Below are 12,575 nucleotides of genomic sequence, written 5' to 3' on the forward strand. Positions count from 1 at the left end.
GGTGAAAGAGACACCGTCCCTGACCTCAAGAACTGATCACAAACCCATGGAGGACATGTACTGTGGATTGAATTGTGTTCCTCACAAATCCACCCATGGAAACCTCCAGTGTGACTATATTTGGAGACGGGGTCTAGAAGTAGGTAACTACGTTTAAATGAGCTCATAAGGATGGGGTACCGATCTGATAGGGTCATGCCCTTTAAGAGGAGGAAAAGAGTTTCCTAAAAGGCCCTGTGAGGGCACAGTGAGGAGATGGTCTCTACAAGCCAAGAAGAGAGCCCTCACTAGAAACCAAACCTGCTGACAGGTGATCACGGGCTTCCCAGCTTCCAGAACTGTGAGGAACAAATCCATGTTGTTGAAGCCCTCAGTCTGTGGTATTTTGTTATACAGTCCATCTGACAGATACAAGACGGTCAAAGGACTGGGCCACGGCAGTATGGGTAGTGAGCTCCGGGAGGGTAAGGGAAGGAGCCTAGCCGGAACCAGGTGGGTGTGTGGGAAGGTTGTCTACACCAAGTGCTGAGTCCAGAACAGTGAGCGGGAGTTTGAGAGAGAAAGACCAACGGAGCCTTGCCAGCCGAGGGCACAGCACATGCCAAGGTCAGAGGACAGGAAGCTCCAGGAGCTGCCAGTGTGGCTAGCAGAGGTAGGGGACGTGCTCCTTTCTCTGTGCTCCATAGTAGCCTGGCTGGATCTAGGTTAGGACACAGTCACCATCAGCTCATAACTACCTGTGCCCCCCACTGGGGAGATGTGGCCGTGCCCTGCCTAGAGCTGCTGGGCACACGCCATTCCCGCATAATGTGTTGGCCCCGATGCCGTGGGATCCACTCAGCCTCTGTGAGGGGCAGGCCCAGAGCACCAAGGCATTAAAACATAAAGCTCTCAACCAGTAAGGCTTCCCAGGTCTTCCTCATTGACTGGGACAGCTCTGAGCTCGTCCCCACTGGGACTGAACCCCCGCTGCCCACCAGGGCCACCTGCTCACGGACACACCTCTCCGGGCTCCTTCCCTTCTTTCCCTGACCTTCCTTCCTCTGTCCCGATGCTTCCTGGGATCTCCTCCAGCTTAAACGGCTTGTCCTCAGTCCTGGGTTCTGGGTCTACTTCTGCGGATGCCTGTCTTGCCTCCCCCCGCCCCCCAGCCTCACCTCTAGGGGTTAGAAAGATGTTATCCTTAAAACCAACCCAGGAATAAGTGCAACTGTCTGGCAATGGAATTGGGGCCTTGGAAGGTGGGGGGAGGGGGTCACCACCGCTTCTTTTGCCATATGGCAGGACCCCTACCCCACAATCAAAGCCCCATGGCCTATCCCAGAAGCATTGGGATAGGCTCATTATCTCTCTAGCCTACAGAGAACACTTTCTGCATCTCATGATGGAATTTCCTGGAGGGCCCACAGGAAGCTGCTGGTCTGCGGGGCTCTGCAGCTCCCTCTTGAGATCCTTTGGCGGCAGGAAGAACAGCCATATCTTCTATCCATCATGTCTGAAATCACAGCTCCTGTGGACCTCCTGACTTAGGCTCCATCTGGCCCACCTTCCCTCAAGGGGATCTCTCTCCAGCTGCCCTGGGCCACCAGCTCCAGGTGGGCTCCTGACGGGACCCCTGGCACCAGCGAGTCCCCATGTGCATGTACCCCAGTGGTCTACCAGCTTGTGATCCTCAGCACGTCAAGGCCTCCGGCTGGCAAGGGCTGCCAGGAACCAGCTTTCCTGCCCCCCAATACTGCCCTCTGGTTAAGATACTTCCAGCAAGTCCTGTGAGGCTTCTGGTGACCAGGTGGGCAGCCGAGCAGTGCCTCTTGCCTGCCTGAATGCTTTCTTACCTTCTCTGCACTAAAACACTTGGTGTCCTTCAAATGTCTCCAAGAGTTTCTCTGCCCTAGAGGAGTAGCTAAAAGGACAGCCTTTCAGCTGGGGCTTATGGTCACTCTCTGGGCTCAGATGCTCTCCCAGAGGCCAAAGAGAGGCCCTAGCACTGTGGGGGGTGGGGAGGCATCTCTCATTACTTTGGGGGGTAAGGCCGTTCCATCTGTACCTTTATCTCTTTCAATGCTGACCAGCTATGATTTCTCTCAGATCCCCAACTTTGCTAAGGGGCGGCCCTTAGTTGCCTTATAATCAAGAGGTCACCTTTTGGGCAGTGGGTCACGCCCTTCTCTGGGAGCTCCCAAACACACCTGCCAGTCCACTCTTGCTCAGAGCAGGATGGCTCTGTTAGTTTCTCTGCCTCTCAACCCATGCACCCATGTCCTCTAGCTGCCTGTAAGCTTCCCTTCCAGTGGCTTCCCTGACCAACCCATGTGCTTTTCTCTGGGAAAGAAATTATGAGGTTTGCTCTCAAAGAACTATTGCCACCCTTCTTCCTTTGCCATGGGTTATCCCGTGGAGGAGGGGTTGGAGGGGCCTGATCGGGGAGAGGGAGACTGATAAGGACTGAGGACAGCTGCAAAGGCTGGGTGGGGGGAGGATGTGGATTCCAGAAAGAGAGGCAGCAGGACCTGGCAGCAGGAGGTGGGGGATGGGGGAGAGGGCAGGACCCTGCTCCTTGGCAAGGGCGCCACTCATGAGTGATGAAACCCAAGAGAAACAGCAGGTCTGGAGTGCGGAAGGTGGGTTCGAGCTGCTGCTTGTCGCTGATGAGGTGCCCATGGGCTGCCCAGTGGATGGTGCCCTGGCTAGGATGTTTCTGGTTTCACCAGAATATGAGCCGCCCCTAGGGACAGTGCAGGGGAAGGTGCTGGACCAGCAGAGTGGCCCTAGGGGAACACTGGCTTCTTGAGTACTTGGCCTTCCGGCATCTGGCAGAGGATGAACAGAGGACAGAGGCAATCTAGGAGGGCGGCAGGACAGGGAGGGGAGCCAGGAGGGTGTGGTCGAGCTGAGGCAGGGTCCATAACAGAGCCGGGGGTGAGGTGAGACCAAGACCAAGACCAAGACCAATGGGACCAAGCTGCATGGGGCAGAGGAGGCCGATGGTGGGGCGGGGGGGGTGGGGTGGAGGGGGCCTGGCTGGTAGGTTTGGAGGAGACGAATTAACAGGGTTTTTTTTTTTCCTTTTTCTTTCAATATTATAAGACTGTTTCATTGTCTTTTGATTTCACTTATTTCTGGTAAGAAGTCATCTCTAATTCTTACTGTTATTCGTCAGACTATGACGTTTGTTTTATATGGCTGCTTTTTTTTTTTAAATCACTGTTTAAACTTTTTTTAAAGATTTTATTTATTTGAGAGAGTGAGCGAGAGAGAGAGAGAGAGAGAGAGAAAGAACGGGAGAGAGAGAAGCAGACTCCCCACTGAGCCTGACCCAGGGCCCGATCAAGGACCGCAGGGTCATGACCTGAGCCGAAGGCAGACACATTCTGACTGAGCCACCCAGGCGCCCCTCTATGGCTACTTTTAAGATTTTTTTTTTCAACCATTGTTTTAAACAGCTGTGGTATCGGGTACAAAACACTTGTGGCTTCCACTGTCCTTCCTCTGAGCAAAGTCAGTGCCCATGTAAGCGACCCTGTGTGGGGTTGACACAGTGAGCCGCTGAGGGAGACCCGCGAACAGCCGTATGAGTGAGCCTGGAGACAGAACATCCCCGGCCAAGCCTTCCCATGAGACCGCCGCCCCAGCCAACAGCTAGATGGCAGTCCTGTGGGCGACCTGGAGCAGAGGCATCCAGTCAAACCATGCCAGATGGTCGTCCCACACAAACCGTCCATCGTTTCAAGCTGCTGGGCTTGGCGGTAACCTGTTCCGTTACCACAGATGGCTAGTGGAGCAGCCTGTCGGCTTTCACTGCATTGCTGAGCTGACCACCCTTCCTAAGCTGGGCCCAGCTGCCGTGGGTGGTCTTTGCTCCCTCTCAGCCCCAGAATCTAGGAAGACTGAGTCCAAAGTGTCACGGCAACGTAGCTTACTTGGGATATAACAGTTGGGAATTAATGTTTGTCCTCCAGAGACATGTCATTGGAAGTGTCTGGGAAGAGGTCTCAGGTCACAGACCTCATCAAGGAACCCCTCACGGTATCAGATCCCATCAGGAGTTTCCACAGAGTGTTTTTCCACCTTTGGGGTCAATGAATGCTGATTTATTTTCCTATTGGGTAAATGTTCTCTTTCCGTCAGAAGGACTGGGTCGAGGGGTGGCAAACAGGTACTGGGCTCATTTTCTGAGGTTCCAAGAGGTCCCAACATTCATTTTCATATGCGAAAAAACAATTCTACTAGTCAGAGCTTTGAAGTTCTGCTTAGACAGGTTCACTGGCTGTTGGCTTTGTCAGTGAACATGGGGCCCAAACAGGATGGCAACGGTGAGGAAGGAGAGTCAGGCTGTGTTTCTCTGTGTGACAGACATTCATTGAATACCTCTATGTGACCGTGAGGAATTCTGTAAGTAACAGAAAAATGGACTAACACTTGCTTACACAAACAAGGAGTTTTGTTTTTTCCTACCTCATAGAGAATCTGGAGGTAGGAGATCCCTTGTCTTGATTCGGTGGCTCAAGGGGGCAAGGGTCAGAATCTCTGACTCTGACTTTGTTTCTGGTTGTAAAGTGGCTGCTGTGGATCCAGATATCACATGTGCATCCAAAGGTAATGATCTCTGCTGCAGAGAAAAAGCAGCATCAGCTATGCTGATTCCTTTTCCCGAAGAGGAAAACCTCCCCTGGAAATTAAGGGTATGCTGGTAAGTCTTCCATTACTGGCTCTCTGGGGGATAAGAGCAAGGAAGAACATCCTGATCTAGAGTCATTACCAATTCCTGTGCTATAAATTCTCCTACCAAATCGAATTTCAAGCTACCAACAGGACGCTGCTTGGCTGAGACTATGGGAAGAGATTCCAGGAACATATCGTATGGCACTTCTCTCATACAGTTACAGAGGATGTAAAATTCTCTATAGCATAGATGATCGTAAGCCACTGTAAAATAACTAGCAATTAATTTCGAATATTTATTTTTGTTTTTAATATAACTTTTAATTGTAAGTTTATATCATTTGATTTTTGAGTGATGACTATGTTTAAGAACTGACTTTGCAAAACTCTTACACAAGGAACAATCCGCTCTCAGGGTCCAGTCCAAATTGGCACAGGGGGAACCACTGTTAGAAACCTCTCAGCCAACTTCCACTGCGTTTCCCTGGCCAGGACGATGTCACATGGCCACCTCAGGCTGTGAGGGAGGCCAGGAAGACAAGATACTATTCAGGTCTATAGAATGGAATATAGCCAGGGAGAAGGGCCTGGAAAGGACAGTAGGGCCAGCCAACAAGTTGACTGATTGGTCTATCTCCAGCCAACAGCCCTGGACCAGAACTGTGCTGGGCATTTGGAGCACAGGGTGAGGAAGACATGTCCTGTTCCTATTCTCCCAGGGCTTTCAGCATGGGTGGCAAAAGAGTGGTTGTGATGAATGCCAGAGGGACGTACAGGGAGCTGTGAATGTGTGTCTGGGGGAGGGGACCCGGTATTAGTTCTTTATTGTTTCAGAAGAAATAACGCAAAATGTAAGAGCTTAAAACAGTGCGCACATGTCTTAATTCTGGTTCTGGGTTACATGCTAGCGGGGTCCTCTGCTCAGGCTTCGTTCAAACTGTTGGCCAGGAAGAATCCGCTCCCAAGATCATTCAGGTTGATGCCTGAATTTACACCTGTGGGCCTACACGATAGGGGGCCTAGCTTTTTGATGGTGGGTCTGTCACAGTTTTGCCTGGTGTAGGGGTGGTTACAAAGCCTTCCCGGGAAAAGTGACATTTAGGGAGAGGCTGGAAGGGTCAGTGGGAGCTGGCTGGTACAAGGAGAAAGTGTGTCAGGCAGAGGGCAGTGTGTGCAAAGGTCTGCGGCCTGGAGTGACCCTCCTTTGTAGTAACTACTTTGCTCCCTGGGATAGTATCTTCCTATTGTCTGAAGACATCCCCCAACCACAGCGGGGTCCTGGCTGGAGAGGAGGAGGGAAGTTTCTTACATTCATGGAGGACTTTGTTTAGCAAATCAGTTCGGAAGTCAGGCTTTCAGTGGTGTGTGTGTGTGTGTGTGTGTGTGTGTGTGTGTCTGCATGTGCAGGGAGATGGGACCTGATCCCCCCCCCCCCCCCCGAGTACCTTAAGGGCACCAGGCTCCGTTCTATGCACAAAAATGAGTCAGAGTCCTGCCTTGTCCTGGAGAGGTCACACTTCACTGAGGGTGGTTGGCGGGGGTAGGGTGGGGTATGGGGGGGGACCACACAGACAGGAAACTCCAGTCAGTGCTGTGAGGGAGGTGGGAATGCAGAGAGAGATTGCATGGGGGAGCAAGGGACATAAAGCACCTGAGGATGGAGTTCAGATTTCAGCCTGAGCAACTGTGTGGATGGAGGCCCCTTACTGAGAACAGAAAGAATGCTGAGAAGCGGGTTGGAAGTGTTGAATAAAGCACTTGTGCTGGCCATGAGAAGCTAGGGGCGCCTGGTGGGCATCTAGCTGGGGATCTGGGAGAGAGCAAGTAGGGCTGGAGATAGAGACCCAGCAATCTCCACAGTACATAGCCTGGAAGAGCATGGGATTTCCTGGTTAAGAGAGTTCATGGCGGATAGGACGGCATGGCCCCAGCCATGAACTCTCTTAACCAGTGTTACCCTAACACTCCAAAATGCAGGGGTTGGGCAGAGCAAGGGATGGGTCACGTAGACAGAAACCCAGAAACCAGCATTGTCTCCGACAACGCTGAAAGATAAAATACAATGAGGACACAGGTTTTCGAGATGATCCACACTTGAATACATGCAGGTGACATGTGGGGAAAGGAGGGACTTTCAGGTATAAAATAGCAAACCACAGAGACTTTGAGGTAGGAGAGGACAAGAGCTTGGCGCCTGGCTCTTTTATCATGCGTTAAAGTGACCCCCAGAAATCTCTGGTTCTGCGGATTTTTGTCTCTATGCCACTCCTAACGCATATCCTCTGTGCTGCTAAAATGTTTGCCGAATGAATAAAAGAATGAGTGAACAGGGGGGCTATGTGACTTGGGGCGGCAGGTGATCTCGTTCCTTGGGCCTCAGTTTCCCTTTCTGTAATCCAGGCCAACCCTACACACCTGAGTTTGGGGTTTGGGGTGAGCACTGCCTGCTGAGCCGATTCCGAGTGGACAATACGCTCGGCCCTCCCCGGTGGGGACGTGAATTCGGCCACGGGCTGTGCCGCCCCACAGCCCCGCAGCCCCGCAGCCCCGCAGCCCCGCAGCCCCGCAGCCCCGCAGCCCGCAGCCTCGCAGCCCCGCCCCGGCGTGGCCCCGCCCCGGCGTGGCCCCGCCCCCTCCTTTGTTTCCCCGGCCCCGCCCCCTGCGCGCGGCTCCCTCCCCATTGGTCTGGGGGCGGGCCCCGAGTTTTGGGCACCGCCGGGGGCGGAGCGAAGGGGCGCAGGGGGGGACGTGTGCGCCTGCGCGGTGCTCCAGCCCGGCCGCAGCCTGGCGCCGGCTGCTGCTCTGCACGGAGCCGGAGCCCGAGTCCGATCCCGAGCCGGAGTCGGGCTGAGGCGGCGGCGGAGGCGGCCCCGCCCCGGGGCTCCATTGTTGCGGCGGCCGCGGCTCCTCCAGGTGCTCGGCTCTGTTTCGTTCGGCCCCGAGCGAGTTCCGCCGAGGCGGTGGCCTGAGGTGAGGCGGCGGGGCCGGACCGGACCGAGTCCGGGACCGGCAGGAGTCCGCGGTAGGGCGAAGGGCCAGGGCTGGTGTGGGTCCAGGGACAGGACGCGGGTCTCGGGGCAAGACGGGGTCCGGGGCGGGAGAGGGGCCAGCACCTGTCGGGTCCGGGGTCTGAACGGGGTCCGCGGCGGGCAGGGTTCCGCGGCCGGGGGAGGGGCCAGGGCCCGTGGGGGTCCAGGAGCTGGACGGGGGTCCAGGAGCTGGACGGTAGTCCCGGGGCCGGACGGGGTCCAGGAGCTGGACGAGGGTCCCGGGGCAGAGCGGCCGGGCTGGGCCTGGAGGAAGTCCCAGGTGGCAGGAGTCCCGGGCCCGGCGGGGGTCCCGAGTTGGGCGAGGTTCCCGTTTGGGTGGGGGTCCGCGGACCCGACCGGGGTTTCGGGGCGAAGTGGAGGTCCAGCGGCCGGACGGAGTCCCAGGCGGCAGGGCTCCCGGGGCTGGACGAGGGTCCTGGGTCGGTGGAGGTCCCAGGCGGCAGGGACCCGGGGGTGGCGGGGGTCCCAGGGGCGGGTGTGGCATGCCCAAGCGGGGCCATCGCGGGGTCGCTGCCGAAGGAGGCGGCCGCCGCCCTGAGCGCTAGTAGGATGGGGACCAGGACTGGCCGGGCCGTCGCGCATCCGGGCGCCCGGGCATTGTCTGCGCCTGGGGGGGGCGCACCGAGGGGGCTGCGCGCCCGCTGCGACCCTCTGTGGACCCGCGCGTGAATGCGCGCGCGGTGCTTCTGATCACTCAGAGTGAGGGCACTGTCTCGATCCTCGGTCCTCGGTCCCCGCTCCCCGATGGTGTGGCTGGTTCAGTGTGTCTGTGAAGGTAGCTCTGCGTGGGCCCTTGCGCGTGGGGAATCCCAGACCGCCTGCGAGTGGGAGAGACTGTTTCCGTCTTCCTTACCCCCAGGGTGTGCCTGGGTGTCTCATTGAGGATGACTGCATGGGCTCTGATTGTGGGGGTCCTGGCCACCCCGAGAGTGAGAGGCTCTTTCTCTTGCTCCCCAACCCCATGATTGGTTAAATGAATGCGTTGCCAACCGTGGCCCTGCGTGGGACGGCGCTTCGGGTGTCCTGGCCACCCCGCGAGTTGGGAAAGTCTGGCCCTGTTCCCCTTCTCCGGGATTGTAGGGGTGTGATCCACCACCACTACCCGCCACCCCCCACCCTGCGCCTGTGCGGGCTTGCGGGCGGTGGTCTGTATGGTGAGGGGGTCCTTGTGCATGTAGTGGAGCCTGGCAGGGTGTAGTGGGTTGTGCATGGGGGCGCAGTTGGCCTGGTTAGGACAGCTGACTCTCTCTTTTATTGTTTTTTGTTTTGGTTTGGTTTTTTGCCAAATGAGGGGAAAGGAGAGCGGCATCTCAGGGCTGCCCTTCTCCGGGAACCCACCCCTCTCGGCGGCCCCGCCCCGGGCCAGGGGAATGGCAGGGCTGTCACCAGCCAGGGGGACCACGCGTCAGGCCGCTCCATTTCCTGCTGCAGTGTGAGAGCCGGCTCTGATTGGATGGAGCCCAGCCCCTCTGCCCTGCGCTTCTTGATTTCTTCCGTTAGGATTGGGAAGAAAAAAAAATCTTTAAAGCCAGATTTAACTTTGCAGCGTTCAGCGCCTGGAGACTGGAGGAAACTCTGGCAAGAATTTGGCGGGCTGGAAAATGCATTTGAAGGAGGAGAATCCACACCCACGGAATGAGGCCAAGGCAGTTACAGTTAGAGGTCAAGTTGACAAAGGGATAGGGAGAGTGAGGTTGAGGATGGAGAAACTCAGATTTCAGCCTGATGTCAAGACTTGATACTGCCTTGCTGGCTCTGTATCTTTCAGCCACTTAAATAAAGGGGAAACACCTACAATGTCTCGGGGATGATTCTCTTCCTTGGGGATCGCAAAGTTGAACAAGGCGGCCTCTTCCTTTTAGGATGTTTTGTTCTGGTCCAAGACAGAAGACTGAGGCATAGGCAGCAGTAGTTCTAATATCCAAATATGGTGGTTTGTTTTGTTTACAATCGTTGTATCCAAATATCGTGGTTTGTTTTGTTCACAATCATTGTGAACAAGATGGTGTATGAGTAACACAAGTGCCAGACAAAAATGTAATAATGGAGTTGTTGCTTTTATATGGTCCAGACTTAGCATGGAGACCCTCCCCCGTGTTCAGCTCTTCCCCTCTCCCCCACCTACAACTGCTGTCCTTCTAGGTCGTCTTATCCATTCTTACCTGTCGGTTTAGGTGACGCCTGCTCTTGGAAGTCTTCCCTGAAATCTTATGTCCTACCCTCTAGAGCTATGGTCTTTGAGGACAGGGTGGCTAGCTTTAGTGGAGTGATAAAGTCTCTGATAGAGATGGGCACAGTTTGTATCCAGAGCTGAGAAGAGGCATATTTAAATGGGAGGGTTTTTTTTTTTCCCCCTATACCATGGTTCCAGATAGTTCATGTGATTTATTTCTTCACAATTCTGCGATTCTTCAAGTCTCAGAATGGTTTTTAGAATAATATTTGTCGTTACTTCCTAGTATTTGCTGCACTAGCGAGTACAGAGTTCTTCATTAGCATTCATTTGGTCTCGTTCTGTCTCCAGAATTCAAGGTACTGTTAGTTCCTGCAAAGCTACCCGTTCTGGGTTTCACTTTCTTCACCTTTGAGAGTCTTAACACGGGGGAAGAATCTTCTTAGTCCTAAACCTTTCAAGCTTTTAACCTAATAGAGCAGAGGAAAGCCCTCATAGCAGGAGTGTAGACATAATGGAGATCTGTGAAAATACAGATCCAGAAGTAGAAGTTCTTTTCTTTTTCTTCCAGAAGTTTAGGTGCGTGGGTGTACACTTTGTCTCAAATTTAAGGACAGGAGAATATGATGGAAACTGAAGCAACATTTCAAGATTGTCTTGCCTGTTCTTTATAATTATACTGTCCTTGTAACATCTGCATTGTATCAAATCAGTTTGATGTTTTCCTTAATGAAGTCATTGGGTGCAGAACTCTGGTCTGGAGCATTTCGTTGAACTTTTGAGTGTCATATGAAGGCGGCCAACTGTGGGCTTCTGTACGTCCTAGTCTCTCACAGAGTTTTTTAATTTGGGGAGTCTGAAATAAGTGGAATTTGGAGAGTGCCTTGAGTAGGTGTGTGTGACTTTATATGATGGCTTAAAGCACAGTTTAAAATTGTTGCTTGCAGAAAATTATGTCCTATGTTCAACGGCCTAAAAGGAAACTCCGCTTCTAAGAAATATAGTAATAATCCTTTAAACTATAAATCTCCTCTCTAGTTTCTCTGTTTCATAAGATGGGAATTTGGCGGGCTTGGTTTCCTGAAAGCCCCATGTCTGTCTGTAGAAAGGATAGGTAGTTTTCTCTGCCATTCTTATTTGAGTAATTGCAGGGATTAAAAATAGGATAAACCGTCTGGTAGCAATACCACCGAATTAGGATTTTCACTTAACTCAGTAGGAGTTTTGTCCTTTTTTTGGTTCGCATCCTTTCCTAATTAAAAAAAAAAGAAAAGCTCTTTGTTACATGCTGTACGTGGTTTGTTTTGTTCACAATTTTATTTTAGGAGAGGCCTTCAAAAACTCAGCTGGATCTTCTTTGTGGGTTTCTCAGGATGTTTTGATATTCCCACCGAAACTTAACCAGTTAATGCTTTTTCTGTGTCGAGATGACCATTTCCTTCATAGCTGGCTGGACCTTTATATGGTTTCAATGAAAAGGGGTCTCCCATGGAATAGAATGCCCGGGGTTAGAGATGGCAGAGCTTGGACTCTGCATTTCAAAGCTGTCCTCTCTTGTTCTTTGACCCAGGAGCCCTAACACGAAGCCTCATTCACCTGCTTTCAAGGATTGATGGTGCTGCTACTGCTGCTGCTGCTTCTTTTTAGGATTATGATATTTTATAAAACACCTTTTTCTTTTACTATTTTTACCTCAAAGTCAGTCTTTGATGTTCTAGCCTAATTTCCACCCCAAGCCCCATATCACCCACCAAATGGATTTTCTTCTCCCTTTTTAATTTTAAAGTGCTCCTGATGTATATACCTGTTTTCACAGGCTACCACAAGATCTTTTTGCCTGTTGGCAGGATATAAAGACAAGTGACATAGTGACGACCACTCCCTTTGGTTCTCTTGGGCAGGAGATGTGAACTAGACCCCCAGTCCTAGTAGGGCTTCGTGAAGTCCAAGTGCGTCTTGGACTTCAGCTCCCCCAGCGGTAAAAAGGAGTGAGCTGTTAGTTATGCCTCTTCTGTGTAGCTCAAGAGGTTGTTCTGGGGATGAAATGAAATCAGGGACGTGGTGCAATTTGTTAAGTTGTAAAATATTACATTGCCCAGGATTCCCCCCCCCCAAAAAAAAAGCTTCATGCACAATTTAATGAACCCAGGTTGTTCTTAGGTCTCTAAATGTTTGGTCCTTAGTGGGTGCTGTGATAGGCAACTTCATTTAGGATTGTTTTTCACCTTTCATTGGCCAGTGTTTGATACTTCAGCATTGTGCGGCAATGTCATGTTGAGTCACCCTTAATCCTTTGTAAGCGGGACAACAGCACGTGTGGGATGTAACCTTTACCATCTCTTCAGGCTTGTGTGAGCCCATGTGTACTCCTTTAATGCATTTGAGCAGGGTGTGGGGGGAGGCAATAGGCATTCTGAGGTCAAGGTCAGCCAGCGCTCACCAGCTCACATCAAAGCTACCCGGCTCGAGGGAGCAGCGGGCATCAATCAGCTCCAGGGTTTCTTGAGCCTTCCCCACTCTGGCCAGCCCACTCTGGAGAATGTGCAGTACTTCCCAGGGTCTCTTTCTCTCTCTCCTGCCTTTTCTTCCTCTCTGCCGACTGCTCAGTGCCTCTGAGCTGTGCCTGCCTCCTTGTGGAGGGGTATAACAGCTCATAAAACACAGCGCTTCTCCTCTAAGAATCCACCTTT

At 52.8% G+C, this 12,575-nt stretch overlaps 1 protein-coding gene across 1 annotated transcript in view; it reads left to right on the forward strand.

The window, feature by feature from the left end:
• The first annotated feature begins 7,427 nt into the window (after nucleotides 1-7,427).
• The window catches only part of AFAP1 (actin filament associated protein 1), a 134,437-nt gene continuing 129,289 nt past the window's right edge, over nucleotides 7,428-12,575 (forward strand). Inside the window, exon 1 of the mRNA XM_080797616.1 lies at nucleotides 7,428-7,632. The gene's annotated coding sequence lies outside the window, so the exon portion shown is untranslated. The remainder of the gene's footprint in view (nucleotides 7,633-12,575) is intronic.

Source organism: Martes martes, assembly GCF_963455335.1.
Source record: "Martes martes genome assembly, chromosome: 2".
Classification (NCBI taxonomy): domain Eukaryota; kingdom Metazoa; phylum Chordata; class Mammalia; order Carnivora; family Mustelidae; genus Martes; species Martes martes.